This window comes from Panthera onca, chromosome A2, assembly GCF_046562875.1.
Source record: "Panthera onca isolate mPanOnc1 chromosome A2, mPanOnc1 haplotype 2, whole genome shotgun sequence".
NCBI classification, from domain to species: domain Eukaryota; kingdom Metazoa; phylum Chordata; class Mammalia; order Carnivora; family Felidae; genus Panthera; species Panthera onca.
Genome location: NC_138340.1, coordinates 151847378 through 151871828, shown reverse-complemented (window position 1 = coordinate 151871828; position 24451 = coordinate 151847378). Strand labels below are relative to the sequence as shown.

At 40.0% G+C, this 24451-nt stretch overlaps 1 protein-coding gene across 3 annotated transcripts in view; it reads right to left on the bottom strand.

The window, feature by feature from the left end:
- Positions 1–24451, bottom strand: part of CHRM2 (cholinergic receptor muscarinic 2) — a 142779-nt gene that overhangs the window by 15053 nt on the left and 103275 nt on the right. Inside the window, exon 3 of one of the 3 annotated variants that reach the window (XM_060633221.3) lies at positions 18476–18541. The exons of 1 other annotated variant lie outside the window; for it this stretch is intronic. The gene's annotated coding sequence lies outside the window, so the exon portion shown is untranslated. Of the gene's footprint in view, positions 1–1814; positions 1907–18475; positions 18542–24451 lie in introns of those variants that run through there. One more of the 3 variants, XM_078438924.2, reaches the window with a different exon arrangement.

Genomic DNA, 24451 nt, shown 5'->3' with positions numbered 1-24451 from the left:
CCCTCCCCTCATCACAATCTGTCTCCCTCTCTCAAAAATAAACATTAAAATTTTTTTACAATAAGTAAGTAATAAATTAAAAAACACTATTTTTAAAATTTCATTTTAGCGGTTTTGCTTTATAAAGGAAGGTGAAATTGAAGGTAAATACATTATAACAATAACAGCAACAGAACAGAGTGTTTGTTCTGCCCTGTGCTAGTTTTCTTGAGTCTTTTCAGGCCTTTGCTTGCCTTACCTGTGCGTACTTCTTGTGACTTCTCTACTCTCTTTATGCAAATCCTTATCTTCTATCTGCATTGCTCTCTCCCTCAGCATCCTATCTTCAAGGAGTGCAGGCCTAAGTTGTCTAGGGAACCCCCAGAAGAGACCAATTTCCCAGTCTCTAATGTCACGTTCGTCTTCTGCCAGGACTGGCTCGAAGTAAGACACTTAGATTTATTTACGACATGGTAACTCTTACATTTATCTGGAAATATTATTCCGCAGACAACAGACACAACCTCATCATCTTAGCATCCAGGGGTCAGGCAGAGGTTAGACCGACTTGTAACAGCGAGCCAAGGGATTCCGACCTACTCCATTGACGGTCTTTGGGGATGCGATGGCCCACCACAGCCTGTCAGCCAGACAGGCCCTCTCCAGTGTGGCCCAGGGCAGTTCTCATCCGGAGCCTGGATACGAGGCCCATGCACCTTCGTCAGTCAGCCTTCTCTGGTTCGTGTGTGGCTACCAGGATGGGAACACTTAGCTCAAGTGTTCTAAGAACAGGCTCATTTGTAAGCTGCCTCTTAGCCTCTGTTCTTGACGATAAAACACCCTCGGCTGTGTCTGCGTTTAGGAATGTAGCTTGCGAGCAGCCTGTGTCTGGCTCTTCCCTTGTTTGGTTGCTTTCAAAGGCCACTGTAAAGCTGAAAGGTGACAGCCTGACCCACTTTGCTACATGTTTTTTTTTTTTTCTTTTCTTTTTGGTATGGGACAACTTCGGGTTTCCAACCGGGAGCCGCTCAAATGCACTTTACTATCTGTTTCTACACAAATCCAAGTTTTCAAACGCCCAGCCAGCTCTTTCACTCTCACTATGAACCACCCATTCCTGTGGCTAGAACCTGAAAAATATTTTCCTCTGCTGAGGTTAAACGAATTAAGAAATATGGATTACTTTCAATACGATGGAAATTCTCCGGATACAAAAGCCAGAGAGTAAGACGGTCGTCTATTTTGCAGCCTGAGGGTAAAGCACAGAAAAAAAAAAAAAAAGGGTAATTTGAAGGTTTGAGGAGGTCTTTGAAAATATTTGGTTTGGTTGCTTTAAAAAAAAACATGGCCGACAAGCTGAAGGGAAGGAAACCCTGCCGAGTGAGGGTGTGAAGATTTAAGAGCAACAGGTGTTATTGGTGGGGCACGAGGAAGGCGGGCATGGCCTAGGACTCAGGTTGTCCTGAGTTATGAGACATAACCTCATGGCAGGGAGGAACACTTACAGTCAGAAACTGTAACACACTATTGATGTCATCGACCAAGCTGATATCAAGAGCCATCTCACTGCCAAGGATCTTTAACCGGATTTCATTTTCGAATCCACATGAATCGTCGTCTCTCTCTGGATTCAGCCCTGGCTTGACCTGATTTTCTGACCCTGAGTTAAGTGTCTTCCCTTTGACAACCTCAAACTCCAGTCTAGGCATGTAAACCCACTCCAGATTTTGGGGACGGTTCTAAATTTTTCAAGAGTAAGGTTCTCTTGTTGCTTATGTAGGGACAACACCTGCTGAGTAGACCCATTTTGAGAATTAAACGAGATTAATACTCACAAAAGGATTTAAACCGAGCCTCCTGGTCTGGGCTCCTCGGCCGTTACACACAGACTTAAGTAAAGGCTGAAGTAAAGGCCCTGGCTAGGCTGGAAGGAGAAGTGGAAAGAGAATTACGTTCACAGTTCGTAAAATTGCTAATTATACAACGGGTCTGGTTGGAATTGCCATTTGGCTGCTTTTTCTTATTTAGAACGCATATTCTTGAATTTCTTAAGCTCACATGAATTATGCAGATCTCCTCCATTTAAAAAAATTAATAAAAATTTTTTTTAACGTTTATTTATTTCTGAGACAGGGAGAGACACAGCATGAACAGGGGAGGGTCAGAGAGAGGGAGACACAGAATATGAAGCAGGCTCCAGGCTCTGAGCTGTCCGCACAGAGCCTGACGCGGGGCTAGAAGTCATGGACCGCAAGATCATGACCTGAGCCGAAGTTGGCCGCCTAACCGACTGAGCCACCCAGGCGCCCCTAAAAAAATTTTTTTTAATGTTTATTTATTTTTGAGAGACAGAGATACAGAGTGTGAACAGGGGAGGGGCAGAGAGAGGGAGAGGCACAGAATCCGGAAGCAGGCTCCGAGCTCTGAGCTGTCCGCACAGAGCCCGAGACGGGGCTCGAACTCACGGACTGTGAGATCACGACCTGAGCCGAAGTCGGACGCTCAACCAGCTGAACCGCCCAGGCGCCCCTCACCTACTTCTTCCATACAATAACAATTTTCATGAAGTCACAACCTCTCACATTCAGATAATCACCATTTGTAACTCACATATAATAAACAAGTTTGCTAATAATTGTTACCTGTTGGCTGGCATTAACCAGAAACTGACCCTGAATTGCCCAATAGAGGCAGTGTACATGGGGGGCGGAGGGGGAGAGGGGGTGCGGGCAGGGGGCGGGACAAGCCAGGGCTGCGTGTTCTGTTTACATATCCTGTTATGTAGAGCAAATTGCATCACACGGTGAATATCGAGAGCAAAACTAAGTCAAGTATGATTTTTGCTTAAACACGAATACATTTTGGAAGGCAGTTTTGAAGGACGATAAACAGTAAATGGCATCATTAATGATGATTCAAATGCTTTACATTTTTAAGCTATGTGATGAAAAACAAGTAGATGGGGAAAGGGGAAGATGAATGTCAAAGAATGTTCATGGGACAATGTAATGACTAAATTAAACAAACCTGTCCTGTGAAATAAGCCTCAGGCCCAAATCATCATTTTATCTAAGTGCATGTTTTCCCTTAATTTTAGGATGTGATACTGTCCGATAGCAACGGGAGGAATCTGGTACTTTCCTGCTGCCCTCACTTTCCTGCAAACCACCCGTTTTGCTCTCTTTTAACTCACTCATAGCAGGCCCAATCATTTTTTCCACCTGAGTCTGTGTGTGTGTGTGTGTGTGTGTGTGTGTGTGTGTCTGTTTTCTTTTTCTAATTTAGGGCTTTGGGGGCACCATTTGGGAAGGGCTTTTATTTTGAATCTGTGTCCTCTCAAAACTTAAATGTTTAATTACGCAAGATGGTGCCTTCCTCAGGACCTCAAACAACCACTCCCTCCACCCACACCCATTTCTCACGTGGATCTGTTTGTTTTCAGATAGCAGTGTTGGTCTAAAAGTCACGCAAAGAACAGGGGTCTGTGATGTTAAAATATCTGTATTCTCATCCTGGAGTTGGTATTTAACCTCCCTGACTTTGATTTTCGTCCTCTGTGGCAGTGAGGACGTTCGACTCCAACGTCTCTCTCAGCTCTAAGAGCATTCTAGAATTCTAATTTACTGTAATTCTCTTAGGATTCATATGATGCCGACTGAGAGGTCAGAGATGATTGTCACCGACTTCTGCCTTAGATCTATATATTCCTAAATACTGAAGTGCATATACCTACAGAGTAAACTGCACTCTCGCTCTCTCTCTCTCTCTCCCTCTTGAATTTACACTACTGGGGCTTTGCTGTACTTGCTGAAGAGGCTTCTGCTTTGTGTCAGCTGGTTTGCTTTGTTACCATCACCACGTCCCCCACCCCCAATATCCTGGTATGTCTCAGCTTCCCTCTGTGACCCTTCATCCATGCAAGCTTGAAAATTAGATTCAAATTGCTATCTGTATTTTCATTTCACTCTCAATATTGCAAACGTGCAAGCATGAACTAATTCTCTCAATCGAGCTCCATATTTACGTACCAACTCATTAAAAAGTGGCTTTAGCACCAGAGCAAGAGATCACGTATTGGAGCAGGAAAGCAATTTACTTGGTGAGTTCATTTGTGTATTCTCTCCAATGTCAGAGCAAAGGTTTGTCCTTGGGATAAGGGTGTTTTCTTGCCCCGTCTGGTCTCTGCGGCTGTCTGATTCCTCAATTAGCTGACACCTCTGTGCTGGTGATTTTATCCTGGACTTATTTAGTGGACAGACTAGAAATAGTCGTCCAGTGACTTGCATGCTGGTTTTATAGCATCGCTATAATCGCTGCCTAAGTAACCCTGCAAGGAGGCAGAAGGCAGAGAAGTGAAATGAGGCTCCCGGAGGGGGTGTGTTTGAGATATGCAACAATTTGCAAAGGGTAAGGAAGGGTATTGTGACAATTTTCATTGGAGGCCTGAAGTCTAAACAAAATTACAAAATCAAACAAGAATAAATTGGCTCTTGTATTATGTTCTGTGTTACAGAGCAGACTTCAGAGCCAGAGAATTCTGTGTGAAGTCTCAACTAAGAATGGTGTGTTTACCTTTTTCATTTCAAAACTATATGAGATTTATTTACGATAGGTTTTTGCTCTGCTGACATGGTTCCCTCTGCCCTTGGGCGTTAAAAATAAAATTTATTGTGAATTTTCTTTCTGATTTTCAAGCTAAAGCATTAGGAAAGTAAACCAAAAGGAAAAAAAAGAAAAAGAGGAGCGCCTGGGTGGCTCAGTTGGTTAAGCATCCGACTTCAGCTCAGGCCATGATCTCGCGGTCTGTGAGTTCAAGCCCCGTGTCGGGCTCTGAGAGCCTGGAGCCTGCTTTGAATTCTGTGTCTTCCTCTCTCTCTGACCCTCTCCTACTCTCTCTCAAAAATAAACATTAAAAAATTTTTTTAAAAAAAGATAATCATGGACATTTTTCTATGACATTACATAATTTTCTAATGTATCATTTTAAGGGGTATATTATGTTTAGTTTTATAGCCATACTGTAATTTAATTAAATAATCCTCTATTTGTGACATATAAGTCATTGCCAATTTTCACTTTTTACTCTAGCATAGAATGGTGCAGTAAACTTCTTTGTACATCTTTTTTTTTTTCCCTTTTATAGATCTCTATTGCATTCTTAGGATAAATTTCTAGGGGCACCTGGATCAGTCAGTTAAGCATCCAACTTCATCTCAGGTCTTGATCTTGCAGTTTGTGAGTTTGAGCCCCGCGTCGGGGTCTGTGCTGGTGGCTCAGAGCCTGCAGCCTGCTTTGTATTCTGTGTCTCCCTCTCTCTCTGTACCCCTCCCCCACTCATGCTCTGTCTCTGTCTCTCAAAACTAAGTAAACATTAAGAAAATAAATTTTTTTTAAGGGTAAATTTCTAAAAGTTGCATCATTGGCCAAAATTATATACACTTGCTGTTGTTGACAGTAAATTCCCACCAGCAATGAATCACTATGTTATTTTCCTATAGACATTAACAAAACTAAGAATTATCATTAAAAACTATAGTAAATCAGCTAAGTAAAATATCCTGTTTGAAATGTCAGCTATCATTTTATTGATTTGTTAAGTTTTATATTTTTTATCTTATTGACCACTAGCATTTTTTGTTTGCACTTTTTTCAGGGAAATTTTCGGATAAGTGTTGTATCTATTAAGATTTAACTTTAGGGCATCATATTCAAACATTCACACTTTCCCCACTCCAAATAAGTAAATGTTGGAGATAATATCCTTTAACTATTTCACATATTTTATACTTGAAACTATAATTTATGAGACTGTATTTTCAATAAGGTATGAAGAGATTTAATATTGATTTTTTTCCAAGTAGTTTAAAAATCACTGCAGAAACATTTATTGAACAACTTATACCTTCTCCACAAATTTGGAAAGATGATTTTATCATCTACTAAATATTTAAAAAATCCTAAATCTATCTCTGGGCCTTCCATTCTATTCCATCGTTTCGTCTGGTTTGTCCTGTAGCAGCAACATTATTTTTTCTACTTTAATTGTATAATATACTTAGAAATTCTAATTATAAATCCTATATATTTGTGTATTGTTTTTACTTATCTTTACTATATTTTCATGCTCTTTTAACATAAACATTAAAATATTTTGTAAACTCCTTTTCTTTACGGTATTTTTATTGGACTGTTATAAATTAATTTGTGAAGAGTTAACAACTGTCTAGGAGTAAGTCTTTGAACCAGGAATGTTCATCCATTCTAGTTTTCTCCTTTGTCCCTCTATGATTTCTTGTAGTTCTCTGCAAATATATCTGACATGAAAATTTACAGACCTGTTTGTATATGTATATTGCATAGATCTTGCTAAGACTGACCTTATTTTTAGTTGCACAGTGAATGGGATTTTTGACACTATATTTCTGTGATGTATAAAAATGTATATAATTCATATAGTCTATGAATTATCGTCTTTGGATTTGGCCACCTCTCCATAATGTATATAGAATATGTTTATGTGTGAAAGCTATTATTTTACATCTGGCCACTTTTTTTGTACACAGAATTCATATATTAATTACAAATTATGCTTATCTATTCATGAAGTTCATAGTATTACGCAGCCTTCTCACCTATGAATAAGGGTTATCAGAAGAACTTGGTGACTATTATCTTGCCTCCATATTTATTCTGTGTAGAGCTGAAAGTTTTCCAAAAAAAAAAAAGAAAAAAAGAATATAGCAAATAAATCTGCACAGTCCTTCCTGATTAAATCAACCGTCTCCCTCTATAATCAGTCCCACTCATAAGTTAGTTTTTATCCAAAAAATATAAGATACTTACAAATTAAAAAAATTCATATATGAAATACTTAATACATTTGCTGTAATCACACATACCTTGAAAAATAATCTAATAATGATGACAATTATTTGAGTAAAGACAATAAAGCTAAGTATGTCTCATAGTTGGAAAGGAGCAGAAGGTACTGTGGGAAGTGACTACAGTCTAATGCAATAAATACCTCTGTTTTAAATAAGGAATTGATGTGGCTTGTTGTGCAGTCTAGAAAGGTTGAAATGGTTATTTTTGAAGCCAAAGAAATAACATTGATTAGTCTGCAATGCAAGAATACGTTGCAAATAACTTTCATACGGAATGAGCACTAAACGTCAGTAAACACAGGCACAATATTCACATAGGCTATGAATTATAGTCTTTGCACTTGGCCACCTCTCCAGAATGTATAGAGAGCATGTTTATATGTGAAAGCTTTTACTTTACATCTGGCCATTTTCTATGTACAAAGAATGCTTACATTATTGACTCTCTGAATCACCACTGATGTCTGAGCTCTGACACTTTTGACTGTAAAAATGACAGGTTTATTTTTGTCTTAGAATGTCCCCTCATTCTCCCCAAGGTCTGTCACTCTGTGATGGGGAGGTCAGTGAAGGGGTTGGAGCCCAGCAGCAGGTACACTCAGAGAGGCAGAGAGAGCATTTAGAATAGCAAGGTCCCGATTTCACCTTTCATTATTAAGTCTTCTGCGATTACATGTCATTGCAACAATCCCAGCGGCACGCAGCCTTTAAACAAAGCTGTGGCAACGTCCTCACACCCGGTTTTTAGCATTGAGTCTGTGAGCTCACTTAACTGAATTTTTCACTTTTCGGTTGGCGGCTGTGATTTCTATGTGGACTGATTTTTGTGAGTGCTTTCTTCTTGAGGAAAAAGAGAATCAGGTGTGGAAAATATTCAGGGTCTTTTTTCCCCCTCAGGGTACTTATTCCCTCTGCTTACTTGTTCCCTATCATAGAACTTTGGCAGAAATGTTCTCTCTGTCTCTCTGTGTGTGTGTGTGTGTGTGTGTGTGTGTGTGTGTGTGTGAAAATACAGTTTTAACTTGCTCTATAAGTAAAAACACCAATGGACTGGGCTCACTATAAGTTCATCAGTATCTATCAAAACTGTGATTATAAATTTTATATGTCAACTTGGTTAGGCGATAGTACCCACTTATTTAGCCAAATATGAATCTAGATGTTTGCCACAAAGGTTGTCTGTAGATGTGGTTAACATCTACAGTTAGTTGAATTTAAGTAAAGAAGACCGCTCTCAATAATTCAGGCATGCCTCATCTAATCAGCTGATGCCTTAAGAGCAATAACTGAGATTTCCCAAAGAAGAAATTTTGCCTCAAAATGGCAGCAACTCCCTAAATTCTGTGAGATCTGAAACCATAAAAATCCTAGAAGAGAGCACAGGCAGTAACTTCTCTGATATCGGCCAGAGCAACATTTTTCTAGATAGGTCACCTGAGGCAAGGGAAACAAAAGCAAAAATAAACTACTGGGACTACATCAAAATCAAAAGCTTCTGCACAGTGAAGGAAACAATCAACAAAACTAAAAGGCAACCTAGTGAATGGAAGAATTTGCAAGTAACATTATCTGATAAAGGGTTAGTATCCAAAATACATAAAGAACTTTCACAACTCAACACCCAAAAAACAAATAGTCCAATTAAAAAATGGGCAGAAGACATGAACCGACTTTTCTCCAAAGAAGTCATACAGATGGCCAACAGACACATCAAAAGATGCTCAACATCACTGATCATCAGGGAAACGCAAACCAAAACTACAATGAGATACCAAAACTCACACCTGTCAGAATGGTTAAAATCAACAACACAAGAGACAATATGTGTTGGTGAGGATGTGGAGAAAAAGGAACCCTCGTGCACTGTTAGTGGGAATGCAAGGTGCAGTCACTGTGGAAAACAGTACAGAAGTTCCTCAAAAAGTTAAAAATACAATCACCCTACGATCCAGCAATGACACTACTGGGTATGTACCCAAAGAATACAAAGACCCTAATCCAAAGGATACGTGCACCCCTATGTTTATGGCAGCATTATTTATAATAGCCAAGATATGGAAGCTGCCCGTTGATTGATGAATGGATAAAGAAAACGTGATATATATATATATATCCAAAGGGTAGAATATATGTAACCCAAAAGGACCATAATTTTGAGTTTATGTAAGTAAACCATTATGATTTAATGAAAGTTGAGGCATAAAATACCTCAGGCCACAACAGCAGAGGCCTGGGTGACTTTGGAAGCATTCTTCCTATTTTTGTAAAACGCGATCTTAACTGCACAGCCACACAAACTGATGGATAGCAGAGAGGAGGTCAGTGGAGGGATGGGTTAGATAGGTGATGGGGACTAAGGAGTGTACTTGTCTTTTTTTTCTTTAATGTTTATTTATTATTGAGAGGCAGCGAGAGACAGAGCATGAACATGGGGGGAGGGGCAGAGAGAGAGGGAGACACAGAATCAGAAGCAGGCTCCAGGCTCCGAGCTGTCAGCACAGAGCCCGACGCGGGGCTTGAACTCACAAACCGTGAGATCATGACCTGAGCCGAAGCCGGACGCTTAACCGACTGAGCCACCCAGGCGCCCCAGGAGTGTACTTGTCTTGATGAGCACTGGGTGATGCAGGGAAGTGCTGAATCACTATATCATACACCCAAAACTGATATATCACTGTATGTTAACTGACCGGAATTAAAACAAAAACTAAAAAAAAAAAAAAACAAACAAACAAACCAAAACAAAGCAAAACACAACTGCAGCAGCTCCTGTCCAAGTCTTCAGCCTGCTGATCTGCTCTATAGATTTCAGACTTGCTGGTCCCATAATCACATGGGTCAATTCTTTCAAATGAACTTAAATAGATAAACAGATTGACAGATGAAGATAAACATTACATCCTTGGCATCTGCGGCAGTCCTATTCTACGAAGTCCACACGAACGCTCAATTTGTAAATACTGACACACTACTCCTAGAGGAAATACAGGGTTAAGTTCCTATAAGCCTCCGGTCACAACATTTTTGTCAATTAGTCCATACATAACCATGCTTTATGCGTGTGTGTGTTTCTGTCTAAAGCCATCTTATTTAACATACATTGTTGATTTGCCACCATTGAATTCACAGCCGACAGCACTGTATTCATGCCTGAATGACGCCCGCTTAACACACATATTTTCTCCATATGGCACATCACAGCTTTCTGTGCTTATAAATATTAGACAGAAATTCAACATGATGCTTGAGGATCACTTTAAACAGCAAAATGGCTTTCAGAAAGCACAACAAAGTGAAACATGTGGCACTAAATGGACCACAAAAAGGACACAAGAAGACAGAGCATCACCTCCTTTGACCTCAGCTGGGAACATGTATGGCAGGCGACTCAAATTTTCATTGTCTTATGCATGTCTGGAAATGACCACGAAAACATCACGAGTGTCGATTTGAGGGTCACCATTAAACTTCAGCAAGTATGTGAATTCACATATATGGAATCCACACATAATGTATATCACATGTATACACATATCCACACATCCTCCTGGTTATGTTTTTCTGGAGAACCCTGACTGATACAATGACCGTATCAATACAACCCCCAAGAAGGGACACTTCTATTTATTAATTATGAATAATTGAGTCAGCATAGAAAAATGAAACTAAAGCCTCATGAAAAATATCAACATCATGCCCCATTTAACAGTAGAGCTTATTAGAATTAATTCGATCATTACAAATGTGTACCTGCATTAAGGCAATACAGAAAGAGATTGAGCCTATGTTTATTACACTTCAACCTCTCTCATTTGGGGAAAAGATTTCAAGTTATTTGTTAGATATAAGTCCAAAGTCTTGGTTGTCAGCTTGCATTTGACCACTGAGATTACAGAACCCACTCACACTGGTTTGTGCCCGCGGATACTACACGTGCAGACAAACTGATTTGTGTTGTCTCTTTCATTCCTTTGACCAGTTGTCAACTATGAGCACTGCATGGAAGTATTCCCTAAAAGTCTTCTGTGGTTTATATATGTGGCCTCACATGTATTATTATTATTATACATCAATTAGAACTTAAACATATATGTGTTGCTGTATATCTGTGATCTACAACTTTTTTAGCCAGAAATACAACTTTTTAAATGAGATTTTGCAGTGTCAGTCTTACTCTCTTCCTCATTCCCTCCTACCTGTCTCTTCCTTACAAATACGATAGCCTCTGGCACATGTTTATCTAGCCTCCTCCGCCCCCACAATCCCTCCTTTTTTGGGACTCAAATAAAGTTTGATGCTTCAGTAGTCAACAGATAAGGAGCAAGAGCCTACGAACCAACTGGAATAGAGGTTTGTTTTTCAACAGCGGGAAGAATGTCCCAGTTCAGAACATTCTGACATATTAAGTGAGGTGCTGAAAGTAGTGTTTAGACTCTCTTTCTGATAAGTTGAATCAACCGGATTTGGGATCGCAGCTCTGTCTTAACAAATATCTTGTCTCTGGTTGGTGGTTGGTCTCTTTAGGCTGAAGTTAATAAAATATCCTAACATGACAACCTAGATTGATTGCTATGTTTAAAATCATAATAGCACCTGACGTTCAATTTGACCTGATACATCTATCTTTCCAAGCATTATTGTGACTTCATAGCAATGGAAAGTTGTGTCGATAAAATGTTCTTATCTTAGCAACCATAGTTTGCCTTCGTGAGACAGTGTATTTGGTAAGTTCCCCTCACACGACATCGCTGGAATTGATTATGCATATAACTTTATCAGGTAGACATGGCAGAGGAAGAGTTTCCATCAAAGAAAAAGAAAACCAGGAGAAGACTGTAAATCTGTATAAATGTCTTCGATGTACTGCATTCCTCCAGACCTCTTGATGGTAGCTACAGAAAGCTAACCTAAGCCTGGCAATGTTCTGAAATGGAATAATTATAGTCCCCATCTCACCAATTTGCTGTAAAAACTAAATATGATCACGATAATGTGGAAGGGAGCAGTCTGAGCAAATTTAGAGAGGAAGAAATTGCAGTGCATCTAAGTTCAGTGGTGCTGGGAGTGCAAGATTGAGTCTGGGAGAGGTCAAAGGAGGTAGCTGAGAGTCAGAAAGAAGTTGACCTATGGAGCACTCACGTGCCCTGCTGAAGAGACTCAGACTTTATGCTATAGAGGGTGGTGACCTGATGAGAAGGTCCAAATAAAAGGCAGCCCAACGAATAAATGTGTATTTTAAGTAGATCTACGAGGCCACTGTGCAGGGGCTGGATTTAAAGAGACATGCCCAGGAGCAGGGAGGCCAGTACCTGGATCACAGCAATGATTCACAGCAAAGAACAGACCCAGGGCAGGAAATGTAGGGCCAGAAAAGAGATGATGGGCTTTAAAATGTGTGATTGAAATGAGGGAGGAAGAGAAGGGGTGGTCAGAGATAACATACGCATTTCTATCATTAGTGTGAACTCAAACAAGCAGAGGGACTTGAACTCCATACAAAAGGCTAATGAGACCACAGTATCACTGATGTGCATTTTTAGCATTGAGCCTGCAGGACACAACAGATTTTATTCTCATTAAGTAAACTGCTTCTCAATTAAGCATCTGGCTTTGTAAAGGTTTGCATTTGCCATGTATCGCACAGAGAAAAAGTCCTTAGAGCCTCATAACCTAAAGTTTGAATTCCCTTTTGGTCACTAATCATTGTGTGACCTTGAATAAATCAACCAATTTAACCTTAATTTCTTTAAATATTAAATGGTAATAAAAAAGAGGAGATATATGAAGGCAAGATGCAGAAAGCAAAAGCGATAAAAGTAAATATTATTGAGTCCTTAATAATTCATTTACTCCAGCGTGGACTTACCCCTAACACGTATAGAAATAAATTGGTAAAATAGGGGGTCAATAGAGCACTGTGGTCAAGAGAATGAGGTCTCAGATCAGACCAATGAGGACAAGATCTTGGCTCAATCATATCCTAACTGTGTGACTTCCTCTGTTACACAATCTCTCCATGTCTTAAATTTCATTTTTATATAATGGGAAGAATGGCACAAGCTCCTAGGTCTGATAGGAAGACTATGTGAAATGATAAATGTAAAGTGCTTTGAATATTTCCTAAAACCTAATATGCACTGAATAGGTATTCTTTGTTATTATGAATACAACAATTTATGTCTCTTTATAATATGTGTATATACAGACACTTATTTGGTCAGCCCACATGAAGTTGCCAATACGCAGCCATTTTGAAAGACAAAAATGGTGATGACTTTTAGTTCAGTATCTGTCTATCTATCTATCTATCTATCTATAGATATACATATATATGCATATCTATATATATGATATTCTATAACAATATTCAATCTTACATGTATATATAAATGTATATTTATTTTAGTTACTTTATTGCTTCTCTTTTTGCACATCTTCTCAAGGAAACAATGGCTTTAGGACAGATTGGAATTAATTTGTCACTAAATTATGTGTGCCTACTCTGTTAAAATTGTAAGTGAAGCAGAAAAGAGTGTGGGCTGAAGTGGACAGTACCCCTGGAATCTAAGTTGGACCTGTGTAACCCCTGGACATGTTATTTAAGCTCCCCAGGCCTCAGTTACCTTCTCTACAAGATGCAGAAACTATACAATTAAGTATTAAATGAGATAATGCATACAGAGTACAGAGGCCAGAGGCCAAGCAGATAATGAGTACTCAAAAAATGATAGCTATTAGTACACAAACTGCTGATTGTTCACTAAAATTCCATTTTCTACTGAAAATGTCATGCAACCTACCTCCTTGCCTTCCCTGCCCTCTACCCTCCTCCCCTGACCTCTTCTTCCTCTGCTTCCCTCTTCTTTCCCTTTCCTTTAATTTATTTTCCTTTCTTAAAATTTTTTAAAGTTTATTTATTTATTTATTTTCAGACAGAGAGAGAGAGAGAGAGAGAGAGAGAGAGAAAGAGGGAGAGAATGAGCAGGGGAGGGGCAGAGAGAGAGGGAGAGAGAGAACCCCAAGCAGGCTTGATGTGGGGCTCGATCCCACAAACTGGGAAATCATGACCTGAGCTGAAATCAGGAGTTAGACACTTAACCAAATGAGCCACCCAAGCACCCCAAATTTTCCTTCCTTTTAAATGATAAACCTATAACTGACTACATCTGAGTTTTTCTGGATCTATCCATCTCTCTATAGATCTATATAAACCTTTATCTATCTATAAATCTATAATATCTATAATCTACCTATCCATCTGGACCTTTCCCAGAATATAGCACATTATGTTTTGATTTTTTTTTTTTTTTGAGTTTTCAGGGTGATGAGAAATCTGTGAATTTATTTTTGGGGGTATGATTTATATACACAATATTTCTTGTCATTCTAGAAGGGGAAAATAATACTAATCCAATTGTAATCTATGCGCCCTATTTTCCCCTCATTTGCTTGTAAAAAATATAACGAAATGTTGGAACTTTTGAGATCAATCAAGAGTGTTATACACAGTCCCTGTAAGAAAGAGTTGACCGAAGCCTGAATGTGCTTAAGAGTATGGCCCCAAAGAGGACAATTTGATTATGGCTGAAAAAGGAGGAATGCAAATTCAAGAGGCCAACCTTCTGGAAATGGTCATCAGTAGCCCTAACTGATGCATTCACGCCTATGTACAGTTTATCCAACTGCCCTGCCTCAGTCCATGAGCACAGCTGCGGTCACAGTGAAGTGCAGTGGCAAACGCACTCGCTTAAGAATCTTGGAGATTTTGTGTTTTCAGCTGCTAGGACCATGCTAGGTAAACACTGGGTGTGCAATAAACGGTGTTGAGGTCATCAAATGACTAGGAGGGACACTGGGCACAGCTTTAAGAGACGTTTTCTCCAGACCCATCTTCTGACCTCTCATTGGCAAGGTGGAAGGTGTGGGTGGAGATGTGTCTGAGGAAGTGTCTGAAGCAACAGAGGGAACCTCTGGACGGTTGTCTAAGGCAAAGGAAGGATGTTTTGAATGTGGGATGTCGCTGTTCTTTTTTTAAAGTTTATTTATTTTGAGAGGGAGAGAGCACGAGGAGGGGAGGGGCAGAGAGAATCCCAAGGAGGCTCCATGCTGTCAGTACAGAGCCAAATGCAGGACTCAAACTCATGAACTGTGAGATCATGACCTGAGCCGAAATCAAGAGGCAGATGCTTAACTGACTGAGCCACCCGGGTGCCCCTGAATGTGGGCTGTGGCTGTTCTAACACAGTCCTGATACTGCTCTGAAGCAGGGCAGGAAAGGGGTTGCGAACGTGGACTTCAGGAAAAGGAGCACAGGAGACAGGAGGCAAAGAAAAAGAAAGAGAAATAAAAAAAAGAAAGAATACCTGAAGGCAATTAGAAACTGCATCTAAGGCGCTGAAGGTGCATTTTCGTAAGCAGAAGAGAAAACCACTCTTGTTTGGTTTGTTCTGGTTTTGCCTGTTTGTTTTGGTTTTGCTCAATACAAGGGTGGGAGATATTTTTGCATTGGATTACAGGGAGAATTTAAGTTAATGAAAGAGTGAATATCCTAATGAATATCCCGAATTCAATACAGAATGAGTATAGTTCATACATAATCAGAGTGATTTTGAACAACATAAAACCTCCACTCACCCTACAATTTGGAAGCGTCCCTGCAAGGGAACCATTAAGGGAAGCCCAGACAATGTATTATAAGGTGCTCCTGACTGAACCTGATCAAGAACAGAGCTGCCCAGGGGTTGAGGAAAGCATTAGTGACATTTTCTTAGCTGAATATCTCTGGGCATTCAGAACCAAATTTTTAACAAGATATATGCATGGTCAAAATTATGATCAGGCAGATCATGAGAGGGCAAATACAGCTAATCCAAATGGGCCAAAGACGAATGAACTAAAAAGTTGAGAAGGAAGGAGATCTGTGTCTGGCAGGCAGCAAAAGCAGGTTACCATGAATTGAACTCACCTGTCATCATGATCTTGTGGAATCGGTATATGTTCTCTGCTTTTCTTTGCTCTTAAGTTGGGAGTGAGAGCTTATAGCTTAGAATATGTTGATAATAGGACCGAGTCCATATGCATGTAGCTTAGACTTTTTGGAGAATGAATCACAGAGGAGGAAAGTATCCGTATAAATAACCCAGGCTTCGGAGAGAAAAAAATGGAGTAACTGGAGAAGTGAAAAAGGTAGGCTATTTCATACTTTTTTAAAAAAAATCTCCCAAGTAAGAAAGCACTTTGGTATTTCCACAGACGTGGATTCAACTTAAAAAATAGTCATGGGGTTGGTTCAGGGCTCCTCTCCACTTCTATCACTGCCTAAATGAGTCATAAATCATTTGACTGTATTTTCATCTATTTCTGGAATGGCAAAGGGATGAGCTACTTGAAGTGGTTATTGAGGATCCATCCATTTATATCAAAGAGAAAAAATATGAGATCCACCAGATCCCCTCCCAACCCTTTGCGCTATGGAAAAGCTATTCGATTTTGCTGGCCTCACTCATCAGTTAAAAATGACCTCAGTGCGAAAGCTGGTCTTTGCCAAATGAATATGGAAAATATTGACGTAACCGCACGTTCTTCATCCAAAGAGAGCCGCAGAGCAATTGAGTTCCCTGTAACTCAGCAAATCTACCTTACCATTGGTCCTTGCCAGAGAACTTAAGAAAATGCTCACGTTACAATATATCCTGAGCATAGAGATAAAATTTAGGCTCCAGGGAACTGTCTCTAAGATGCCCATCTAGCTTCTTCCTTGGAATCATTCTTGAAAGACCGAAAAGCAATCCTGTCTTAAGTTGATACCAACTTCGTTGGTTTCTTTGACGTCATGATTCAGGATTCTTGCAGATACCAGAGGTGCCTTTCAAACATAATTATAGCAATATCTAAAATCCTAGTGACTGGTCAAAAAATAATATGGTTGGAATGCGCATGTTCGGATGTCTGCAGATTTTCAACTCAACACTAGGTGTTAAAAATTTGGAATCCGGCTTCCAACCCCTGACCATGATGCTAAGCAAGTAGTTACAAAGTTTGTCCTATGGAATACAAGTTCCGTGATTTGCTAAAGAATATTCTGCGCAACAAACCATTTCCCTGTCAAGTTGGGAAAAGTTGCATCCTCAACTCTTCTTTTGGTGAGTCCCTATTTACACTGGTGTATTAAAAATGCTGCAGTAAAGAAGCCATTAATTTAGATTATTTCGGTATTTCTCAAAATCATTTCACCAGAGAACATTTCGGCTCATAGGATACATATTAACATCTTATTAAAAATATGCCACAGACCACAGTTTGGGAACACTTGCTAACGGAATCAAGAAATCGATGGGATGTTCAAATTAGAATAAGTGAAGTTTCCTGGACATCCCAGTAATTCTTGTACCTCCTTACATTTGTACATACTGTTCCTTCTCCCAGAATGACAGTCTATCATTAGGAATCCACCCGCCCCCCCCCCCCCCCCGCCGTCCCCCAGCCCCATCCCTATGTTGGGTGAGATCTTTCAAGTCCCAGCTTAAAAGCAACTTCCTATGGGGAGCCTTTCCTGATACTTCGAGACTGCGTGGGGTGTCTCTCTTCTGATATTTCTTAACACTGTGACCTAGCTCCACATTAGCATTTAACAAGCCTTCTTACTTTTTTTTTTTATTTGAAGGGATTGGCTGCACTTTTTCCCGATTGTAAACCGTAGTGCCTCTCCTAAGAACCTGTATACGGAATTGATAAATAAATATTTGAGAAACAGAGGAGTAGGAAAAACAAAAACTGTTCCAGGGAAGCAGATCCTCAGAGACACTGAACGGATCAGGAGGAGACACAGTAAGATCCCAGAGAGGTTGAGGGAATCAGAGGAAACCACAGCTTCCCTTTACCATTAGAAATTTATCCCAGAGAGAATGGCTATCAGGTAACCACTAAAATGATGGAATTGGTTCTAGGGGACATTAAACTCTTGTTCATGTGGACAAGACAGCCCCGGGGATAATTTATTCACAAGTTCCTTACTAATCTGCTTTAGAGGGAAGCCATGTGGAGAGCTTCTCTTGGATTCCAAAGCAAACAGATGTTCTGTCTCCCACAATGATGCTGAGCTACTTATATTTCCCCCCCCTCGGAGCCAATAGTAGTACATAGTACAATAGGAATTTTATGCATTTTCATGGAAAAGCAACTACACCATTTACATAGTCAATAGACTGCAACATTTCTAGAAACAAAGCTCTATGAATGGAATTGCGGAAGTGATGTCCTTGAGGGAAGATGCTACCGCTCTAGGCTTCAGTTACAGAATTAGGGGCATTGTTCCAGGATCCAAGTGGATGCAGGGCTGGTGGCGAGATCCATCTCTGCAACCGGGCTGAAGGGTTTCTCCCTTCAAACAAGCTTCCGTTTGACTCGAATAAAGCACGGTTTGCTCTGAGTAAAGGTAAAAGTAAAGGCTCACATATGGACCTCCTCTGTAGCCACTAAAGCTCAGTGCCTCACCACCTCAGGACTGATGTATGATCATACAGGCTCCTAAGGGGTTCCTCAGCTTCCGCTTTCCCCTTCATTCTGTCTTACAAATAACAAACTCGCCGCCAGACTGTGCCTGGTTCACAGACCTGCTCTCTCACGTGCTACTTGTGGCATTTGTGCAGGTTCCCTGGCCGTTTTCTCAGGTCACAAATCTGGAAAATAGGGACGATGGTAAGATCATCTACATCATCGGGCATGACGATCAAGATTCAATTAGTTATTAAGTGTCTGGCATGCATAACAATAAGCAGTCACTAAATGCTAGCTATTATTAATTTCATTAGTATTTAAAAAAATTTTTTTTAACATTTATTTTTGAGACAGAGAGAGAGAGCATGAACAGGGGAGGGTCAGAGAGAGAGGGAGACACAGAATCTGAAGCAGGCTCCAGGTTCCGAGCCATCAGCACAGAGCCCGAGGCGGGGCTCGAACCCACGGACCGCGAGATCATGACCCGAGCAGAAGTCAGACGCTTAACTGATTAAGCTACCTAGGCGCTCCTAAATATTACATGTGTAAAAGGCAGACCTCTCAGCTAATAGAAACTGATCTCTTTTTTTTTTTTTTTAATTTTTTTTAACGTTTATTTATTTTTGAGACAGAGAGAGACAGAGCATGAACGGGGGAGGGTCAGAGAGAGAGGGAGACACAGAATCCGAAACAGACTCCAGGCTCCGAGCCATCAGCACAGAGCCTGACGCGGGGTTCGAACCCACGGACTGCGAGATCATGACCCCAGCCGAAGTCGGACGCTTAACCGACTGAGCCACCCAGGTGCCCCTCAATAGTATTAATAATGTTAATAGTGTATCAGTCACAAAGCAGTATGTCACTCACTCCTCCTACTGAAAACCTTTTAGGATCTTCCCACGTCCAAACTCCTACCATTAAAAATACCCAACTCATGTAATACGTTACATCCTACTTGTCCTTGATACTCAGTCTAAAGTTCGGCCTGAAGATCTCCTAGTATACCCCAAACCATACTTAGCTCTTAGCCCAACCTTGAGATCGTTTTACTTAATGGTTCCCTTTTTGTAATATAAACTTTCTTCTTTTTAGTGGATTTCTAACTTTCCTTCAGAGTCTTTTCCAATGGGACTTCCCTGGCAAGATCATTCTCCCGTCTCTTTGGTCACGATACTGCATCTTGTGAAACAAACAAGACGACACTGAGTCACGCAACCACACAGGCGTGCGTGCGCTCACGTACTGATGTACATTTCACACAGACGTATCTCAACCCGTCCATCTCGAAACTATGAACAAGGACACCATTAATCTTGAGAATATTAGAACTTCCTGATCTGCCCACGGTATTGTTGGAAACGATGATACACAACCCGCTCTATTTTCTTGTTCTGTTCTGTCAGTTGGCTCTTGTGTTACGGGCACTAATCTTACATGCTTTTTTTCCCAAACACTGCACCAACTGACAAAAATGAAGCCTAAGGAAGAGACAAAATAAATGGAAATATTACAGCACTCCTAGTAAAGGAGAAAATATCTCTCCTTTGTTATTATAGGCCTTGTTTGAAAACAGTGAAAAATGACATTTTAATATCTGAGAATGTTGCTATGATTATTTTATTGTTAGACTTGATTTTGTTTTATTGGGGCACTCTACATTAATTTTTCCCAACCTAAAAAGTGAAATCTTACTCTCTGACTCCTCCCCCATCTTCTCTGAAAATAATTACTAATTAGCTCCTTTCTTTTTTCTTCCCTCCTCTGTCCTTCCCTACTGGGATCTGTGATAGAGAATTTATGTATCTTTCCAGTTAGACGTAGAATTTTATTTGGGAAAGGGTTGTGGGCCATTTACCCGACTTTTTCAGAGTAAGGGGAAGAGGGTTTCTTCTATGGGAGTCAAGTGACCCTCTGGAACACAAGTCAGAAACAAGACAGTGAGTTCTAAGTCACTTAGGAAAATAATTTTCCTTACAGAGTGCTGTATGTACTACTTTCTGATATCTCAGCTTACATCCTGACACCTTCTATGAGGAGTCGTCTTCAAATACGGCTCACTCCTATGAGCTTTAAAGAACTTCTTTCTGAAGCTGCATAGTTTAGCAACTAATTATACATTGTCTTGCATTGTTCAGTCCCGTATTATAAGCCAGAAACCTGGAAATCATCCTTAAATCTTCCCACATTAAAAACAAAAATTAACTCCTTAAGATACTAGGTTTTTTATGCCCTGTGTATTAGTCACCACCCCTGCATTATCACCACCACTACATTAGCTTAGAGTCTCATCATCAGTTCTCACCCTAAAGGCTCCCCAACGGGTCTCCCTGCATCCGGTCTGACTCAAATATATCCTCTACTCCATGGTTTTTCTAACTTACCAAGTTAATTGTGCCAATCTGCTGTTGGAAATTCATCGAGGGAGAATAAAACCCCAACATGGACCGTCCTACAAGACCTTTCATGCAATGGCTCCTGCCCGATGGCCTAGCCTCATCTCAAGTCAATACTATCTCCTCCCATGCTACACTCTTAACAGAATAATACACTACAGCAACACTGAAGTAGCTAAAGATACTGTAAGAAGGCAGGCGCACTCAAGCTGCTCTGTTGTTATGCATTCTGCTCTTTCTCTTTGAATGCTTAATTTTCCCCTCCAAGTCTTGGCTAAAATGTTTCCTCCTCAGATAAAGCCTCCCTTGACCACTCTAGTGAAACTTAGATTTTTTTCTCTTATTTCCAGGACATTTTACGTATTTGCATTCTAACAGATTTCTTGCTATGCAACAGCATTTGCAATTCCACGGTCTCAATTAGCGTGGGGACAAGCACTGCATTTCTTCTTGGCACAGCATCTAGGACACAGAAGGTATTCAACAAATATGTATAGGATAAATGAATATCATACCTCTGACCTAAATACACTGACTTGAAACAGAGGCCATGATACCCCCCCTCAGCGCCAATATTAGTGCTGAGTGTTTGGGAGAAGCTTATTAAGTACATTCTGGTAAAGACACTGATTTATTCAGGTCATAAGACATCCTTCAATTTTATCTCTTATATTTATCATGGGCCTTCCCATATAAAAAATTAATAAAAGTATGAGCGCGCAATGCTAAAGACAGAGTAAATGGCAGTATTACTAAAAGTTTTATTCTCAAGAAAGGTAATGTAATGATTTTCCACTCTCGAGAATCAGACAAATAGTATGATAGTGATTATAAATTAGTTGCTGTCGTGTTAGACTTTTAAATTATTGTCATATTTTTTCTCTATTATTCTACAATGGGAACAAATCATCCTAAGAACTGTGAGTTCTTTAGAAGGCAGACCAACAAAGAGACACCACTACCAACACCACCACCATCAAATAACCACCATCACCACCACCACAACCACCATTACCACCACTGTTATCACCACCCCCTCAACCACCACTGTCATCACCACTGCCACCATCACCTGCTACCTTCATCACCACCACTACACCCTTCATCAATAATTCAAACACTGGCTGCCAGCATATGCTAAAGTCCAGCCCAATTGATGCAAAGCGGAGTTCCCATTTGGCGGAACTATCAGCCATATTTTTTTTTTCTCTCACAAGAAATTAAATCTGAGAAAATGCTAGAGGGAATGGAATCACTGGCCTGGAAAAGCAGAATTTTTGGCAAGCGGCAAACCATTATGTCACTGACAGAAGGAGAAAGAATAAATAATGGAAGTGCCACAGGCTATTGTTTCTGGAAATAAGATATATAAAGTAATAGGCGTTGTTATCCTCCAGGTTGGACAAAACAAGGCAGAGATTCAAAGGAGGACAGATGAGACAGGCCTAAAATGAACACAGATACCAGAAGCTTCCCTCAAGGTGGAAGTAGGAGAGGTTTAAGGAATAAATAAGGATTTTATTCTCACGTAAAGACAATAATTCCTTTTGCTTTATCTGCAAGTGGATTTATGTGCTTCTGAAAGATGGCCTTTATTGAACTTTAGGAAAGAAGCCAGGGTAAAACAGAGTCGTGTTGACATTCTCCAAAAGGACTGTGTTTCTTTTCCTCTAAGGCCCAGTATGTAGAATGTCCAAATATCAGATCAATCAGGAACAGGACAGTCAAACCATTTTGCCCTTTTTAGAATCATGGAAACAGAGCATCAGTTTTCAAATAGTTAAACAGAGAGTTTGCAGGTTTTACCACTGGTTCCTCTTTCAGAGATTAACACCAAAAATACAGATGCAAGTAGTGGATGCAGGGGAAGGAAATGAAGGAAAAAAAAAGATCCTTTGCTTGTAAGGAACTCAAGATTCTTTTAGTTTGTCCTTTGGTTCTAATGCAGAACTTTATCAAAGTCATAAAAGAAAGATAGGCATCACCAATTGCTTCTTGTCAAAAGTAAATCTATCCTCTTCTATTTTATATTTTTTCCCCTGGGTCTTTTTAACTACAGTCTTTTCTGTCATATTTTCCCCAAGCTTCTTCAGCATACCTTTAAGTTATTCACCTAGATACAGTGAAGTCATGGGGTCTAGACTATGAGATACAGTTAAAACAGTGCTGGAATGGGGTAGGACCCAACAGAGTCCAAATCTAGGTTGGCTACTCTCTGACCTTCTACGGACTTCTGTTCTATCATCTAGAAAATGAACAAGTTAGTCTAGATGATCTTTGAGATCTGCTCCTAATTCTAATTTTCCCAGCTTCTATGCTGGCAGATTTCGGCAAATGTCTTGAGAAACAATTCATTCAACGTTCAATATTTTTTCAGTGCTCATTATTGCCTGACACTGGGTTATGTTTAAAGTGAACCAAGGAGATGGAGAAGAAGAGTAATTAAGTTTTCTTGCTTAATTATTCCAGTTATTTTCCTCACATCTTTTGAAAGTTAAGGAAGCTAGAAGAACATTATATTCACCTTTCCTCTCTGGTTTCCAAAAGAAACAGGAAGGAAAGATGGTGATCTTGGGCTTATGGCACAACTGACATTTCTGAGAGTCACCAGTGGGGCAGGCGAGGAAGGCAATCTAACCGTAAAGTTATAAAGAAAAAGGTAAAAAGAGAAAAGGCCTTTTTCTCTAAGATATTTACACAGGAGTTTTAGGAAGAGTCAAACATTTTGAGACACAGATCACATGGTGGAGAATTATAGTTAGCCTGCCAGCACAAAACAGGTGGTCATTAAATGTTGCTGAATGAGTGAAGGTGAATCGAACCAAAAATTATTTTTTTGAGATGTATGTGCTCATTCCAAAAAGTCTAAGACACAGTCTCTACATTTAACAAGAATTACAATGCAGTCAGGGAAGAATTATACACCCCCCGCAACCACACTGTCACATGAAGGTCAAATAAAATACAGAGTTGAGACTGTTTAAGTAAATAATAATAAACTAAAGATGGGTAGGATACAAAAAATAGGGGAGGGCATATCTTGCAAGGGAGTCATGGCAAAAGAGCAAATGAACAGATTTAGTTGTAGAAGAATTAAGTAAAGGAGATAAAGAAATAAAACTAGAAATACAGTTTGGAAGCAAACCATAAAGATACACTTTGATATGGACTGAATATGTGTCCTCTGTCCCACCCAACTTCCTATGTTGAAGCCTCATCCCCCAAGTAATGGCATTTGAGATGAGGCCTAGGGGCCTTCATACCTCACTATGGGATTAGTGCCCTTATACGAAGAAACACCAGAGAGTTTGTCCTCTCTCTGCAAGTTAGGAAGAGAATCATCAGCAACCAAATCGATGGGCACCTTGCTCTTGGAAGTCCCAGCCTCCAAAACTGTGCGGAAAATACTGTCTATTGTTTGAGCCATCCAGTCTATATGGTACTTTGTTACAGCATCCCAAGTTGATTTCATCCGATAGCTCGTGGGAAACATTTGTTTTGAGACAGTGGTTTTGGGAAGATAGCAATAATTAAAGTAGCACTTTGAAAGATTAATGGGCTAAAAGGGTGCGTGTGAGTTTACGAGAAATAAGGACGCCCCAAACAGAAGGAAGATAAACTGGTGGCTGTGCCCCGTTAGAAGCCTCTTGTAAGAATGAAAGGGGATTATGTAATATTTGTGGGAACCAGAACACAAAA